A 15,744-nucleotide genomic window follows, 5' to 3' on the forward strand; every position below is an offset into this window, starting at 1 on the left:
GAAGCAGAGATTTGAGTGATGTAGCTACAAACTGAGGAACTCCAAAGATTGCTGGCAGCCAGCAGAAACTAAGAAGATGCAAGGAAGCCTTCTCCCTTGGAACCTTCAGAGGGAAGGCACCTTGATTTCAGGCTTCCAGTCCCCAGAACTGTGAGACCATAACTTTCTGTTGTTTTAAGCCCCCCAGTTAGTTGTAATTTTGTATGGAAGCCCTTGGAAGCAAATATAGTTGTCTGTTCTGTACAGATCAGTCATTGTGGTCAGAGGAGGTGGGGTCTGTAAGATGTCACCCCCCATCTCATTTAAAGGTTCGAGTTGGGGTCGGGTGGGAAGCAGCAGGGCAGAAGAAGGCATAAAGATGCGTAAGGCCAGCAGAAACGTAGATGTCCATGCCAGCAGGTGATAGTTACAGTTTCTGTTTATTTGGTACTTGCTATGTAGTACACATTGCCTGGCTGTTTTACAGATATTGTTTCTAACCCTTACAATAATTCTGCAAGGTTGGTAGATTTTACCATTCCAGTTTTCCATATGAGGAAGCAGAGGCCCTGAGAGGTTGAGTAACAGCCACAGTCACGTAGCTAAAGGAAGCAGAGTCAGGCTTTGAACTCTGTTGCCTAAGGCCCCGCACCTCCTGCATTCCAGCTACTAGCCCTGAGGAGGAGCTGGTTCCTGGAGAGCGTTAGAGTGGGCTTAAATGTTGGGCCTTGATGTGTAGGCTTTAGGGAGTGACCGTAGTCCCCAGGTTTTGGAAGTAATGTGAAGTCACATCCGCTAATAGTGTATGTGTATGCGTGTGTGTGCAAGCTCCCATGACTGATGGCAAAAGACATTTTGGGCAGAGTCAGCCAGCAGTGCAGGATGGATGGAGGGGCCCAAGGCAGGAGCCGCGGGAGGGGGCTCTTTCCATCACCTACATCTGGCAGAGGTGAACTCTCCTACAGAGCCTATTTCAGCCGTCTCCTGGGGCTCGGGCCGTGCCAGGTTCTCCCCTTGCCATCCCCCTGGAGCTCCGAGTGAGTGCCCTAAGCTGGACAGTGAGTCAGGGGGCTAGAAGCCAGAGGGTGAATGCCATGGTCCCTGCTCTCGAAGAAGCTGCCTGGACAGCTGACGCCATGCCCTCCAGGACTGCTGGAGGGACTGCAGAGTCCTCATCTTTTCCTTGAATGAAACTGTGGCCTTTCTTCCCCTTCCCGGGGAGGGGGGATGGGTCTCCACTTGTAACCCTCAGGGCTGGGCTTGGAGGTGTGGACAGGGTGGATGTGATTGCCGTGGTTTCTGTCTGCGTGTGAGCCAGGCAGTCGTCCTTACTGGTGAGGGCCGGCATAGACGCGACGATTTGGAGGAGTCCCAGATTCTGGCTCGTTCTACAGTGAACATAATTGCCAGCCGTGGCCCAGTGCTCATGGCGTGAGAGGTCCTCATCCTAATTGAGGGCTCCCAGAAGATCGACTCCAAGAAAACGGCTCCAGAGCAGGTGGTTTTGTGGGAAGCTCAGGTGCTTCCAATGGGGAAGTGGGAACGTGGTCCAGGGAAGAGAAGGCAGCGGTGGCTGTGCGCTCGTAAACCAGCTGCCGCAGTGCGTGGATGAAGGTTAATCCTGTGGGGAGACTGGGAAACGGTGCCCAACAGTCACCTTAGAATCATCCCACTCAGCAGCCAAGGGAGGAGGTAGGGTGTTTATACACCAGCTTTCTAACTTCTTGAGTGATGGCTGCTCCTGCAGGCTGTTAGTTCCCGCGGTTTTGGAGCAGGCGTCCCCAGGCACAAAGGCAAATATGGAGAATTGCAAGTCAGGCCAGAGCAGGAGGCCAGATCTGAGGAAGTGGGTGGGTCCCTGGCAAACTTTGAAGGCATCACCTCCTATCATCCTCACAGCTGCCCTATCACGGGAAGTGCTATTATTATTCCCACTTTAAGGAGGAGCAAACCAAGACCAGAGAGGTGGAGTCACATGCCTGAGGTCACACAGAGAGTATCAGGAAGAGTCAGGAGCAAAAGCTGGGGCTGCTGCAGAGCCCAGGCTCCTAACCCCTGCGTTCCCTTTTCTCTGTAAGGAGCCCTGTGCTTTTCCCAAGCTTTCATGTTCTGGCATTTGATGGCTTCTCCCAGCATTCCCTGGTGGGAGGCGGGACAGGCAGATGGGGAACCCTGGCAGATCAAGGAAGTGAATATTTATTGTCTTCTCCTTCCCTAGCACGTGTTAGATGTTTTCAAACACAAGGTCTCATTTAGTCCTCACAGTAGCTCAGTGAGGTAGGTATCCCTTTCCCCATTTTTCCCAGATGCAGAAACTGAGATCCAGAGACGCTAAGTAACTTACTCAGGATCACACAACAGGACAGTGGCTCAGCTGGGAATGGAACCTTAGTGTTGTCTGATTCCAGAGAGCCACACCCTTCACGGAGGCAAGAGGCCAGTTCAAGGCCACGCGGATGGGCCTGCGAGACCCAGTCTGCCTCTGAGGGCCGTGCTCTTTCCTCTGACATCACCCCAGTCCACCGTCTTGCCTTCAGCCCCGGGCTGGCCCTGGTCCTAGGTTGCCTCAAGAGCCAATCAGATGGTGGCTGAGGAGGGGCTCTAAGGGCCCTGCAGGGAGGTTGTCGGGCTCTCCTCTCCATCTCCCCTCTGGACAAGGTGCTGGCCCTCTGTGACTGTGGGGGGCTGGGGAGGGGGCTGGTGATGGGGGGAGTGACTGCTCTCCCATGGACGCCTCCAGGGAGGGGCCCTGCTCCCCCCCCACTGCCCCCGCTCGCTGTCTACCTCATGCTGCTTCTTGGCAGCAGAGGGAGGCAAGCCCTCCACGTCCGCCTGATTTATGTTCATCGTTGAAACAATAATGTTTAATCTGGAAAGGGCTAATCAATTTTTTATGCTGATTATGAATAGGCCAGCTGTGCCTGCTTCTTTATTCATGGAGCTTCAGGAACAAGCCTGTGTCCCAGGCCAGGCTCACGTGGTGATTTCTGCTGTAGGGGGCCCTGCCACAAGGAGAACTCCTTAGGGCCTTGCCCGTGCCACTTTGGAGGTGACTCGTGTGTGTGTGTGTGTGTGTGTGTGTGTGTGTGTGTGAGAGAGAGAGAGAGAGAGAGAGAGACCAGAGAGGGTGAGCTGACTGCAGGAGGAGAACCAGATGTAGTGTGTTTATGGGCACGTGTGCATGTATAGAGGGTGGCTGGGATGGGCTGGGGCACAGTCAGGGGAGTGTTGGATGGAAGGTACGTGTTACAAGATCGTAGAATTGGGAAGGCGATCAAGGATCAAGTACCCCGACACCTCATTTTACACGTGAGGAATTAAGACTCAGAAAAGGTGAAGCAGCTTCCCTAAGGTCATGCCACTGGTTGGTGGCAGAGGTGGGATTAGACCCTTTACTCGAAGGGCAGAACACTTTCCACAGCAGCACGAGTGGGGCAGAGTCAGAGGAAGGTACTGTGTGGGCTGCTCTCCTTGAGTTATTGACATCATACAACTCTGACATCTCGGAGGAACTTGTATTTTAGGTACAGAATGAGCTGTAGATGTAACTTAATAAGAGGGTAAGACAGGATAAGAGAAAGTTCTCTGAAGTTTGGGTTATAGTTTTCGGGTGTTCTTGGAATCCACAAGTAGGGTTGTAGGGAGAGGTGAATTAGGACACTTTCCGAAGGAGAAAGCTGAGTGGCACTTCAGTGCTGTAAAAGGAGAACAAGCAGAAAGGCCTGGAGAGGGCCTTTGGGCAGGTGGAGTGGCCTGAGCTGGTGGGCAGAGGCAGGGCCGAGGACCTCAGGGAGGTATCTGAACCTGAGCCAGACCAGGGGGCCTGTGCCTCCAGGGCCGTGTGGGGGTAGGTGCTGGGCCTGGACGGTGTGGCTGCCTCGCAGGCTGGGGCTCCTGTGTGTGGACCCTCCACGGCCCTCCTCCCCTCCAGGACTTCACCAATCATTGGCTTATTCATTTATGGGCTCAGCAGATGCTTACTGAGCTCTGTCATGTGGACGCCGGGGGTTGTGTGCTGAGCAAGCTGCCGTCATGGTGTTCGTGATCCAGTTGTGCGGATGGCAGATGCTAAACAAGCGATCAGAAAAGTGAAAATCTAATGACACTTGTGATAAGTGCCACGAGAGAAGAGCAGTGCTCTGGGTGTGGGGGCCTGGGTGGCCTTTCTGAGGAAGTGAGGATTAAGCTGAGACCAGAGGGTAGTTAGGGGAAGGAGGGGCAGGACAGAGAACAGAGAATGCAGAGGCCTCGTGGTGGGGGAGAGTGTGGATCTGTCTGGGGGCAGAGAAGGGGTGGTAGTGGCTGGACAGAGAGACACTCTGAAGGGTGAGGCAGGAGAGGTGCCAGGCATGTTCAGGAGATCCGCGGTTGGCACTGACCGGCTCCCTGCAGAGAATGGCGCAGTCTAGCCTGCAGGCTTGCAGGGGATTGGAGCGGAACTGGGCGACCAGTTACAAGGCTCTTGCGGTCGTCCAGGCAAGAGGTGTTGGTGACTTGGATGAGGAGTGGACAGATGTGCTTTGGAGACTGAATCAACCGGCCTCAAGGATGAATCAAATGGGGAGGGGCCAGGGAGAGGGAGGGGCCACAGTCGACGCCCAGGGCTCTGAGCACAGCACTGAAGGGGACGGTGGGGGGTGTGTGTTAGCGGGTCAGCCTGCAAGCAGTTTGGGGAAGGGTCTTTCTACAGGGCTGGGATTGGCACAGTGGCCCCCTCTCTCCTTAGTGGTCAGAGAAGGCTGGAGAGTCCGCGTGGGTCTGAGTCATTTGGGGTTCCGCATCGAGAGGCTGGGATCCAGCATTGGGTTCCTGGTTTCCAGATATTAAAAACACACCCTGATCTGACGAGAGCCCTAGGGCCGTGTGTGTGTGTGTGTGTGTGTGTGTGTGTGTGTGTGTGTGTGTAACGGGTTTTTTGTAGAAGAAGCTGGAACAGCTTCTGCAAATTAACTGTGTCATCAGTGTTGTGAGGAGGGGTCTCTCATGGGGCCCCCGCTGCTCCTCTCGTCTTTGGTGTGTGAGCTGATGACAGGTCGTCCTGGGTGAGGTCTGAGGCTCCTTGGGAAGAGTAGAAGATGCTGTTTCAGCCAAGCAGGTATGAGCGTTTGACCTGGGGGCTGGGAAGGAATAACAGGCAGGAGGCGGCTGGGAGAGCAGAGGATGCCTTGCGCTGGGAAGGGGGTGAGGACAGGACTGGTTCTAGGTGTGTCACCTGGCACAGCAGAGCTGGAAGCCGTGATGTGCCCTTCCTGGTTCCACATCTCAGGGTTTACACTTGACCTGTGTTGCCCACACTGCCAGGGCAGCCCCTTGCCACATTCCCCAGCCTTCTAGCCCCACCTCTGTCCTGGGAAATGCAGCAAAAGAATAAAACCCGACGTGTCCTGAGAGTGTTACACTAATGCTGTATTTCAGGGCCTGTTTCGGTTCCTATTGCTGCTGTAACGAATTACCACAAATTTAGTGGCTTAAAACAATATACATTTACGATCTTACTGTACTGTGGGTCAGAAGACCTAAAATTCAAGTGCTGGCTGGGCTGCGTTCCTTTTGAAGGCTCTAGGGGAGAATCTCCTTCCTTGTCTTTTCCAGTCTCTACAGGCTGTCTGTGTTCCTTGGCTGTGGCCCCTTCCTCCATCTTCAAACCGGCAGCGTAGCATCTTAAAATTTCGGTCTGTCTCTCATCCTTTCACCTCTGCTTCCTTTGTCATACCTCTGCTCTGACCCTGACCGTTCTGCCTCTCTTTTAGAAGGACCTTTGTGGTTCCATTGGGCCCCCATGGGAATTCGGGATACTCTCCCCATCTCAAGAGCCTTAACTTCATCACACCTTTGGGGATTGGGATACGGACATCTTTGGGGGGCCATTTTTCTGCCTACCACAGGGCCAGGTGGTAAATGTTTTAGGTTTTGCAGGCCACACACTTTCTGTTGCAACTACTGAATTCTGCCATTGCAGGATGAGTGGCCATAGACAATAAGTAATGAATGGGCATGCCGTGTCCCACTAAAACTTTATTCATGGGCACGGAAGCTGAATTTCCTGTAATTTGCACGTCACAAAATATGATTATTTTGAATTTTCTTTCTTAAAAATGTAAAAATGTATTCTTTGCTTGTGGGCTACACAAAAGGAGGAAGTGGCCTGGATTTGGCCCCTGGGCTCTAGTTTGCTGGCCCCCTGCTCTAGATGCATAATATCCTTTAATGTTTAAAACTCCCCTACCAATGGGTATTGTTCTTATCACTCCCGTTTGCAGAATGTTCGTGCAGCTAGGCAGCTTGCCCAAGGCCACTGGGCTAGACGCTGGCAGGTAGGGTTGCTACTGCAGTTGCTGGGGTCAGCCAGGGGTGTGCGTGGTTTCCCCCAAATGTGAGCTTGTCTTCCCCGTAGATCCAGCAAGTCTGGGTTTACCTCCCTTTAACATCCCTGGGCACTGCTGCTGTCACATGCAAAGTAAATCTGGGAAACTTCTTATTGGATGGAACATGCTCAGGTGTTATAGAAAGATCTCAAGGGCTTTGGTACCCGAACTCTCTTGTTTGGGGCTCTGACACATCGGAACATAGCTTGGGCTTGTTTGCTGTGTGGCATTTTGCCACCTCCCAGAAGCTAAAGAAGTCTCTCCTGACAGCAGATGGTGCTGCAATAAGCAAACAATGCTTAGGCTTTAGTTTTTTGCTTCCTATATTTTTGGGTGTAGGAACTTCTGAAGGTTGCTGGGAAAAGGCCTTTGGGGTTTTGTGAGCGTGAGCCCATCTGGTTTTAGAATTATGAATGCGAGTCCCTGTGGCCTGGTTTTCTCTGCCGGGGGCATGAGCTGTGGGTGAGGACCCCCCTCTCCACCAGGGGGAGACCTCGGGGACCCAAGTGAGCCTGAATTACGGGTTGGGAGTTGTTGGTCACCTTCTCTCTGGCTTTCTGCTGTTGCTGTAACTTATTTCCCCCTATTCATGGTCTGCACGGGCTGTCCCCTATGTCTGGAAGGCTCCTCCTTCCTTTTTTCAGCTAGTTAACTGGTTAACTGGCTCCTCATCCTTCAGAGCTCAGTTCTCTGTCACCTCTTCCAGGAAGTTCTCCCAGCCCAGGTTTAATCCTCTGAACATAGGCTCTTATTGTACCAGCTACCTCTCCTTTCATGCACTTATCAGAGCTGGCCATTTACCTTTCTTTGTGATTTCATGATTAATTCCTGTTTCCCTACCGGACTTCACGTTCCAGTAGTGACTTCAGAGGCTGATGGCCGTACCCAGTTTGAACTCACTCCCTATCAAGTCCCCAGTGACTAGCATAGGGCCCTGCACATACTAGTCACTCAATAAGTCTTTGCTGGATGAATAAATGAATGACCTTTAGGGAATATGTTCTCCTCTGTACGGTGGGGGCAATTATATCTCCTCTACCTAATCTCAAGAGAGGGTTGAGAATTACATAAGAGCAACAAATATTATGCAAATATAAGGAATTGCCCATGGTTGAGCATTCAGTCCCTGCAGAGCAAAGATATCTGGACATCCCTTATTCCAACCAAGCTCAAGTTCAAGGAAACAGTGGTGAGTCCTCACATGGGCAGGCTTGCAGTGGAGGGTGTCGATCTCAGCCTGCCCAGTTCTTAGGTCTGAGCTCCTGGCAGCTACCTGTCTGTGAGCCCAGGGAATGGGTGTGAGCACTTGGCCCCCCCGGCACTCACAGCGCTATGGACAGCTCATCACCTCTGTACTCTGGTTACCAAGGGGATGCCTGCTCTGGTGGGGCCCTGGCTTTTGGGGTCATCCGCTTCATCCTGCACTGCCTAGGATCTCTGGTCAGAGATCTCTGTCATGGGCGAGACATAGACGTGTCACCCTGTGTGGCTGGACAAGTTATTAAGATGGGAACGTTGAAAGATTAGATGTATGACAGCCAGCGGTGGATTATGAAGAGTAATTTATCAAATGTCAGCGCCTGCAGCTTACGGTTTACAGAAGGTTTGCGTAAACCGAGGCGATCTGATTGGACTGTGCCCTCCCCCACCCCTAATGAGTGACGGATCTAATGGATGGCTTCCCAGGCTGGCCAGCCGCACTGGGTGTTTATCTGCTTTTTATTAATCATTATTATTACAACATTTCCATAGAGTCCCTCCACCCACAGCTCTCGAGGTGCCCAGCCACCTTGAGGGAACTATAACCATTTCTGGGAGGTGTTTTATCTGCCCTGGACCAGCTGGAAGGCCTGGAGTCCCCTCACCAGGAAGAGGATGGGGAAATCAAACCTTACCTCCATTCGTTCATTAGGAAATACTTAGTGAACATCAGTTATGTGCCAGGTGCCTTGGATGCAATGCTGAGCAAAAACAGAAGTCTATCATCTAGAAGGAAAGAGGGAGCTGAAGCAAATATAAATTGAGGCAACAATGCAGTTGTGTAATGGCTCTTGACTTCCCTGAGGAGGTGACAGTTGAGCTGTGATTTGAAGGATGAGTAGGAATTCCCTTGATGCGGAATTCCTATCCATTCCTTCTAGGCAGAGGGTTTGGCATGTGCAAAGGCCCTGGGCAGGGAGGGAGTGTGCTGGTGGTCAAAAGAGGCCATCTGTTCAGGGCAGAGGGAACTTGTGGCGGGCATGGGGTGGGGGTGGGGGGGCCGAGAGAGGAGAAGGGGCAGGAGAGGTAGGCAAGGTCAGACCCTGTGGGTTGTGCTAAGGATTTTGGCCCTGGGAAGCTGGTGTAGTAGCTGAAGCAAGGAGAAGTGACATGATCAGCTTACGTGTGGAAAACTCACCTTAGCTGTGTATGGAAGGTGGCTTGGCAGAGAAGGGAACACAAGTGGGCAGACCATTTAGGAATCTTTGGGTGAAAGAGGATGGTGGCTTTTACTCACTGGCAGAACAGACCTGAGAGCCTCCTTGTCCAGTGCTCTTTTCATTAGACCACTCTGTCTTCTTTACGGAGGCGTCAGATGGGATGCCCAACACTCCTGCTACGATTATTGGGGGTCTTCTGTTGCCTCTATTCCAGACTCTTTATGTAGGTTGTTTCATACAACTCTATGGGGGTAGGTACCGAAACGTCCATTTCATAGATGAGGAAGCTGAGGTACAGAGGGGTTATGTCACTGCCCAAGCTGATGCGCCTTGGAGCCAGAATTTGAGTTGGGGCAGTTTGACCCAGAGCTTGCATTGGAATTACTATGCCTTGCTGCCTCTCAGATCCAACTGTCCAGGCCAGCAGGTGGGCATTCCCAGGGAGCACCCCCATGGCCATCCTAGAGGGTGGCTGCTCCTGGCTTCTTGCTTCTCTTTCCGTCAGCTATTTGTCACCACCCTGCGGGAGAAAAGAATCTTGATCTGACCTGTGATGCCCTTGGCAGAGCCAGGTAGACGATTATCCTGTACCAGGAGGCTCTTCAGCAAATTGGTAAGAGTTGAGCATTGTGCCAGCTTCCCTGCAAGAATTTAGACAGGAGTGCTGTTTTGGAATTTCTGGGGAGGACCCTTGTCGAGAAGGGCCTCAAGTTCTGCTACGGGCCCAGCTTGGCAGTAGCAACAGCTAATGGCTCTGCAGAACCAACATTTTGATCTTTTAGAACCCCAGAAAGAACACAGATTCCATGGAAGACAGGATCTAGGTGTCCTTGAGCTGTTATTGTCTTTATGATTTTTTTTAAGAACTTTTGAGATACAATTGACATACAATAAACTGCATATATTTAAAGTGTACAATTTGATATTTTTTTTCTTATTAGTAATGTGTATGGCAATCCTGATCTCCCAATTCATCCTGTCGTTATGGTTTTTAGTGTAATACATTGTTCTGAGTGGGAAGCTGGAGGTGGGAGTGCTCCCACCTTGAGGCAGGGCAGCTATTGAATGGAGAGAGGGAGAGGCACTTGGATGCCTTGTCCACTCTCCTGACACCCCCAGGGTCTACATGGTGATATTGGAGGTATCCCCTTCTTACCTTGCCAGAAGGTCCCTTCAGGACTGAGTGAAGCAGCACTGGGCAGGGGGCACTCTCTCCAGCAGATTCTGCTAAAATGCAGGTGTGTTTTTCAGAGGCTCTTGCTTTCTTACAGTAGGACATTCTGCTGGACCAAGGTCTCCTCATGACTAGGGACTGCCTGTTTTGTTGGCCCATGCTCCTAGCACGGTTTCTGTTGCGTGATGGGCCTGCCATAAATACTCATTGGCTGAGGCTAAGAAACAGCAAACTGGTTTCATTTCATATGTTAACTCTGGTCAGTTGGTAGTGGCTGCTTGGAACACTGGGCGGAGAGGAATTTTGAGGCATAATCTGGGCCCAGCAGGAGTGAAGGCTGTGATTGATTGGTGATGTCTGGCAGGGTGTACTTGGGGTGCATTAATTAGCTATTGCTGCATAACAAATTACCCCAAAACTTAGTGCCTTAAAACGGCAGACATTTGATATCTTAGTTTCCGTGGGTCAGGAGTTTGGGAGTGGCTTGCTGGATGGCTTTGGCTCAGTCTCTTCACAAAGTTCTAGTCGAGGTGTCAGCTGGGGTGCAGTCATCTGAAGGCCTGAGTGGGAAGGGAGCAGCTGCTTCCAGGATGGCCCGCTGTTGGCAGGAGGCCTCGGTTCCTTACCATGTGCCCCTGTCCACAGGTTACTTGAGTGCCCTCATGACATGGCAACTTGCTTCCCCCGAGCTAGCATTCCAAGAGAGAAAGCAAGGAGGATATCAGGGTGACCGTCTCGGAAATTGGACACTGTTACTTCCTGTGCTGCAAATAGTACCTGTGCTATTTATTAGGAGTGGGTCGTTAAGTCCAGCCCCTACTCAAGGGGCAGGAATTACAGCAAAATGCGGTATCACCTGATAGGGCGACTGTGAGATGTAGGGGTTCCTGGGGCGGGTTCCTGAGGCATGTTCCTGGGAAATGGTGCCAAGAGGGGGGTGCATTTCCTGCCCAAGGCAGATGTTCTACATCAGCGTTTTTGCGGAGTCCTCGCCAGCTAGAGCTCTGTTGTCTGCCTCAGGCTGGGGTGGGTACGGTTCCCTCTGGCCACTTCATTAGCACAGGGACTTGTCCTCCCCATCAGGCGGCAGCCGATGGCTGCTGGCACCCAGCCAGGTGTGGGGTGGGCCATCTCAAGACCTCGAGGACCAGGTCTTGTTTGCTGCTGATGTCATGGTAACCTGCTCAGGTGCCCTGGGCAGTCTTGCCGGCTCCTAGGTGGGAACTGCCTGGCCTTGGCCTCAAGGCCTAGATTTGCTTCTGTCTTCATTTGGAGCTGGCCAGTTCAAGGCTTGTTGGATTTGTTAGCATTATCTTATGGTGATGTAGTTTCTGAATCCAGAATAGGTCTGGTGTCAGTGAGGCTGGGGACAAAAGGATTTTTTTTTTTTCTGCTCAGGGTCTCCTTTGCGGCACCTAGGCGCTTCGTTGTGGGCTTCTTTCTAGTTGCGGCGCAAGGACTTCTCTAGTTGTGGCACGTGGGTTTAGTTGCCCTGCGGCATGTGGGATCTTAGTTCCCTGAGCAGAGATCAAACCCGTGTCCCTTGCATTGGAAGGCAGATTCTAAACCACTGGACCACCAGGCAAGTCCTGGGACAACAGGATAGAGTATTTGATATTGGGTCATCTTGGAAAATCTGGACATCCCTCATCCTGTGACTGAGTCATATTGAGGCTTCTCCAGAAGATCCTGACTTCCTGCCTCCTTATTTTGGGCTGAGTGAGGATCTGGCCAGTGCTTGGCTGCTTAATGTGGCATTTTGGAAACATTACCCGGTAACTTGGCTTTGTGGGAATCCTCCTGGCTGATTTTCTGGGGAGTCTCTCACTCTGCCCAGTACTAGGATATCATGTCATGTAGTCTCTCGATTCCTGGACCCCAGTTGAAGCCAGTATGCTGACATCTTTTTTTTCTTCCTGTTTTGTTGAGATATATATATAATTGACATCTATCACTGTATTAGTTTAAGGTGTACAGCATGATGGTTTGACTTATATTGTGAAACAATTACTGCAATAAATTTAGTTAACATCCATCATTTTATATACACCGCTGGTGTTAACCTGAGCCCCTGGTCAGCTAAGCTCCTACGATGTGACACATTTCTTCTTTCCCTTCTGATGTTCATAACTCCCCACCCCTTACACACACACAGACACACACACACAGACACACACACAGACACACAGACACACACACACAGACACACACACAGACACACACAGACACACATACAGACACACACACAGACACACAGACACACATACAGACACACACAGACACACACACACAGACACACACACACACACACAGACACACACACACACAGACACACATACAGACACACACACACAGACACACACACACAGACACACACACACAGACACACACACAGACACACACACACACAGACACACACACACAGACACACACACAGACACACACAGACACACATACAGACACATACACACAGACGCACACACACACAGACACACACAGACACACACACACACAGACACACACACACACAGACACACAGACACAGACACACACACACACACACACAGACACACTAGAAAAACCAGACCAGACAAAGCTACAGAAACTTTTTTCCTGATTATTTTCCCTTTTCCAGAGCAGGGACATCGATATATTTGAATCATGGGCCGACAGTAATTAAAAAGCACATAACTAGTCATTTTAAAATGCAGTTGTTTTACTGAATTGATTTTGCCGCCAGACCCAGAGAGGGAAAAAAACCAGGGGAAACAGGTTAGAAGGGGAGACAGGTTTCTGCGAGTGACTGGAGGCAGCTGAGGGCCCTGCTTGAATCTAATTGCTGCAAATGCTGCAGTTTGTTTCTGCTAATGGTTTTCTGCTGAAAGGGCTGGGGATGAGGCCTGATTGGAGGGGGGTGACGTTTGTTTCAGCTGCATGGGGGGTATAATTCTGCTTTCGGGACAGGGTCTATTTTTCCTTACTCTCTATCAGCATAAAGTACTTCCAACGAACACTTTGAATCAAGGTTCCATTTAGAGATACTTTATTCATATTTAATTACAGGCTGTAGCACCAATCTTTAATTACCTTTTTCTATAAGCCAGCTAGGAACATTCGCTGGCAGTCAATTATTGTGTGTGTGTGTTGTGTGTGTGTGTAAGCACAGGAGGGTGTGGGCGTGTGACTTGCTTACTGATAGAGGGGAAAAGGATGGCTGCAGGGGAACGGGGAAGGTGGTGGGCGGGCAGGGGTGGGCTGGGGGTGGGGCGGCGAATCTGCCCCACAGGTTCTCTGTGCCGAGTGAGCAGTGCATCCTTACTTCCCATGCCTCTCTTTGCGTCCACTGGTCAAATTGGGGATTTGGGCAAGTCTTCACTGCTGGGCCTTGTTCGGGGTGCTGAATTGGCACCTGGGCTTGCGTGGTATCTTGGGACCCCCCTCAGCCCCTGGTGGGAGCAGGGAATTGTGGGAGGCCCCCCTCCCCATTCCCTGGGGATGTGGGGACCAGTCTTCCTCTTACCCTGGAGATTGGGATATGCTCTCCTGGGCCTGTTCCTTCCTCCCCCTCCCCCTACAGCGCTCCTGGCAGCTGTTCTTGCCTCACAGCCCTAGTGATGCCATGTCACTCTTCAGTTGCAGTGACTCTGCAACGTCCCTGCAATGACACTGATTTGAAGACTGGTTGTCCTTCTCAGAGAATGAGCAAATGTTCCCAGGGAGCCAGGCAGAGGCCTGGGCTGGGAGTGGGGTCAGATGACCCCCAGGTCCCCTTGCAGTGGAAAGATTGGCGCATCCTAGCTGCCAGAGGTGAGGGTCTGAGTTCACAGATTTTCTGCAGAAAACATTCTCCTTGGTGCTTCTTCAGGAATTACCAGAGGGTTTCCAAGGAAGTGGTGTTGATCTCATTATGTAATGGACAGGAAGGTTGCTGAAGTTCCATCTCCCTTCTGTTCCTGGATCCCAGTCCCAGCAAGAGGGTGGGGAGGAATGGAGCTCACACGTACTGAGCCTCTTGGGGGTACCGGGCACCATGCCCAGGCTTCTTTCATCTGTCCCACCTGGGGCCTGAGAACACACTACGTCAGTCAGAGCCCCTTCAGTTGCGTGTGACAGAAAACAACTCAAACTGCCTTAAGCAAAAAAAGATATTACAGGATAGGCATCCAGGCATGGCTAGGACCAGGGGCTCAGCCGTTGGGACCAGGATTCACTCTCTCTCTTGGCTCTGCTTTCTTCTTTGTTGCTACTGTGTGACCCCTGGTAGCTCCAGGCTTCAAGTTCAATGTTCAGCTTCAAGTTGGGCAGAAAGGAAGAAAAGCCCTTCTACAGTTCAAACAACAGTAAAACAGTTGAGTTGATTGGACCATTTGGGTCACGTGTCCATCTCTGATCTAATCAGTGTGGCCTGAGGTACCTGGGGTTCTGACTGATCAGGCCAGGGTCTCACACCCACCCTGGAGAGACAGGTGGAGTCCACCTGGGTAAATCCCACTCACAACATGTGCTTTTACATTTGAGGCCTTTGGAGTAGTAGCAGTGTGGGAACAGGGTGGTCCAGCCATTCCAAAAGGAGGACAGAGTTGATTCAATCCCTCTCCAACAGAGAGAGTAGTAGATTCAGTCCTTCAACAGATATTTGTTTAGCACTGACTAGTTCCAGTCCTGTTCTAAGTGTAGGGAAGTCAGCACTGAACAAAACAGAAAAAAAGTGCTGCCTATTTGGCGCTGATGTTCTAATGAGGTATATAGGGTTGGTGACCCTTTGCCTCTTAGTCTAAGCCCAGGTCCAGGATAAAGGGTTCTTAAGTGGAGAGACCCAGGGTGACTCAGGGTGATGACATGGGAAGAATCTGGTCCTCAGGGAGCCCAGGACTCATGAGGGATAGAAGAGACAAGCTGGGGGGTTGGGGAAGGGGGCAATTGGAGGGGCACCAATAAAAACCCAATGAGGAAGAAGGGGGACAGGAAGCTGGTCTGTACCCATCTCCCGTGACAGGAAAGCGTAGGCCCCTCCCGTGTTGCCTGGACCTCTGGCCCCCGCAGGATGTTGATAAATGGCATGGAGTTAGTGAAAGCTACAAAAATGATGACAGGGCTGGAGGGAGTGATTTATGAGACGAGATTAGTAAAGTGATGGTGCAGCCTAGCAAACAAAGGGACGGGGTGGTGGCCGTGGGTCATGTGACCTCTGAAATCCAAGGAGAGGAGAGGGGCCGAGGGGCAGGGTGGAGTGGCTGCTGCAGAAGGGGGACAAAGGGAGGCAGCGGGGGCCTGGGCTGGATAGACGTCAGCATGAGCGGCTGGCGGTGTGAGAAGGAGGGGAGGTGTGTGACATACATAGGCACATTTGCACGCGTGTGTGTGTGTGTGTGTGTGTGTGTGAGAGAATGTCTGGCCTTTCCAGAATCGTGAGGCTCTACAGGAAGTTCAAGAAATGGAGGGGATGAGAATTTCAGCCCTGGAAACATTTTGCAAAAGGCTTTTGGGGCTCTCCTTCCCATCTGGTAGAATATTCATATCTGGACCATTTAGCTGACCACTCAAGTCAGAAAGATTTTTTTCCTTCAGGAGAATTGCAATGGCATTTCTAAGGGGGAAGGAGGGAAGGAAGAAGGGAAGAGAAGATGGAAGAGCAAGGGGTATATGCTCCATTTCATAGAGAAAATGAAGCACAGGAGGGGCAGGGATATGCCCAAGGTGCTTGGGGTGACATCACACATGAAGACCAAGAGTAGGGCTCTGGCTTGCAGCCCTGGAATCTTTGCCAGGTGACCGGGTCAAGAGTGGACTTGGGGACCCATGAGGC

The 15,744-nt window shown here is 51.4% G+C and overlaps 1 protein-coding gene across 7 annotated transcripts in view; it reads left to right on the forward strand.

The window, feature by feature from the left end:
• Positions 1-15,744, forward strand: part of ADCK1 (aarF domain containing kinase 1) — a 114,396-nt gene that overhangs the window by 52,556 nt on the left and 46,096 nt on the right. The gene's annotated exons all lie outside the window — the stretch shown is intronic.

This window comes from Hippopotamus amphibius, chromosome 4 (assembly GCF_030028045.1).
Source record: "Hippopotamus amphibius kiboko isolate mHipAmp2 chromosome 4, mHipAmp2.hap2, whole genome shotgun sequence".
NCBI classification, from domain to species: domain Eukaryota; kingdom Metazoa; phylum Chordata; class Mammalia; order Artiodactyla; family Hippopotamidae; genus Hippopotamus; species Hippopotamus amphibius.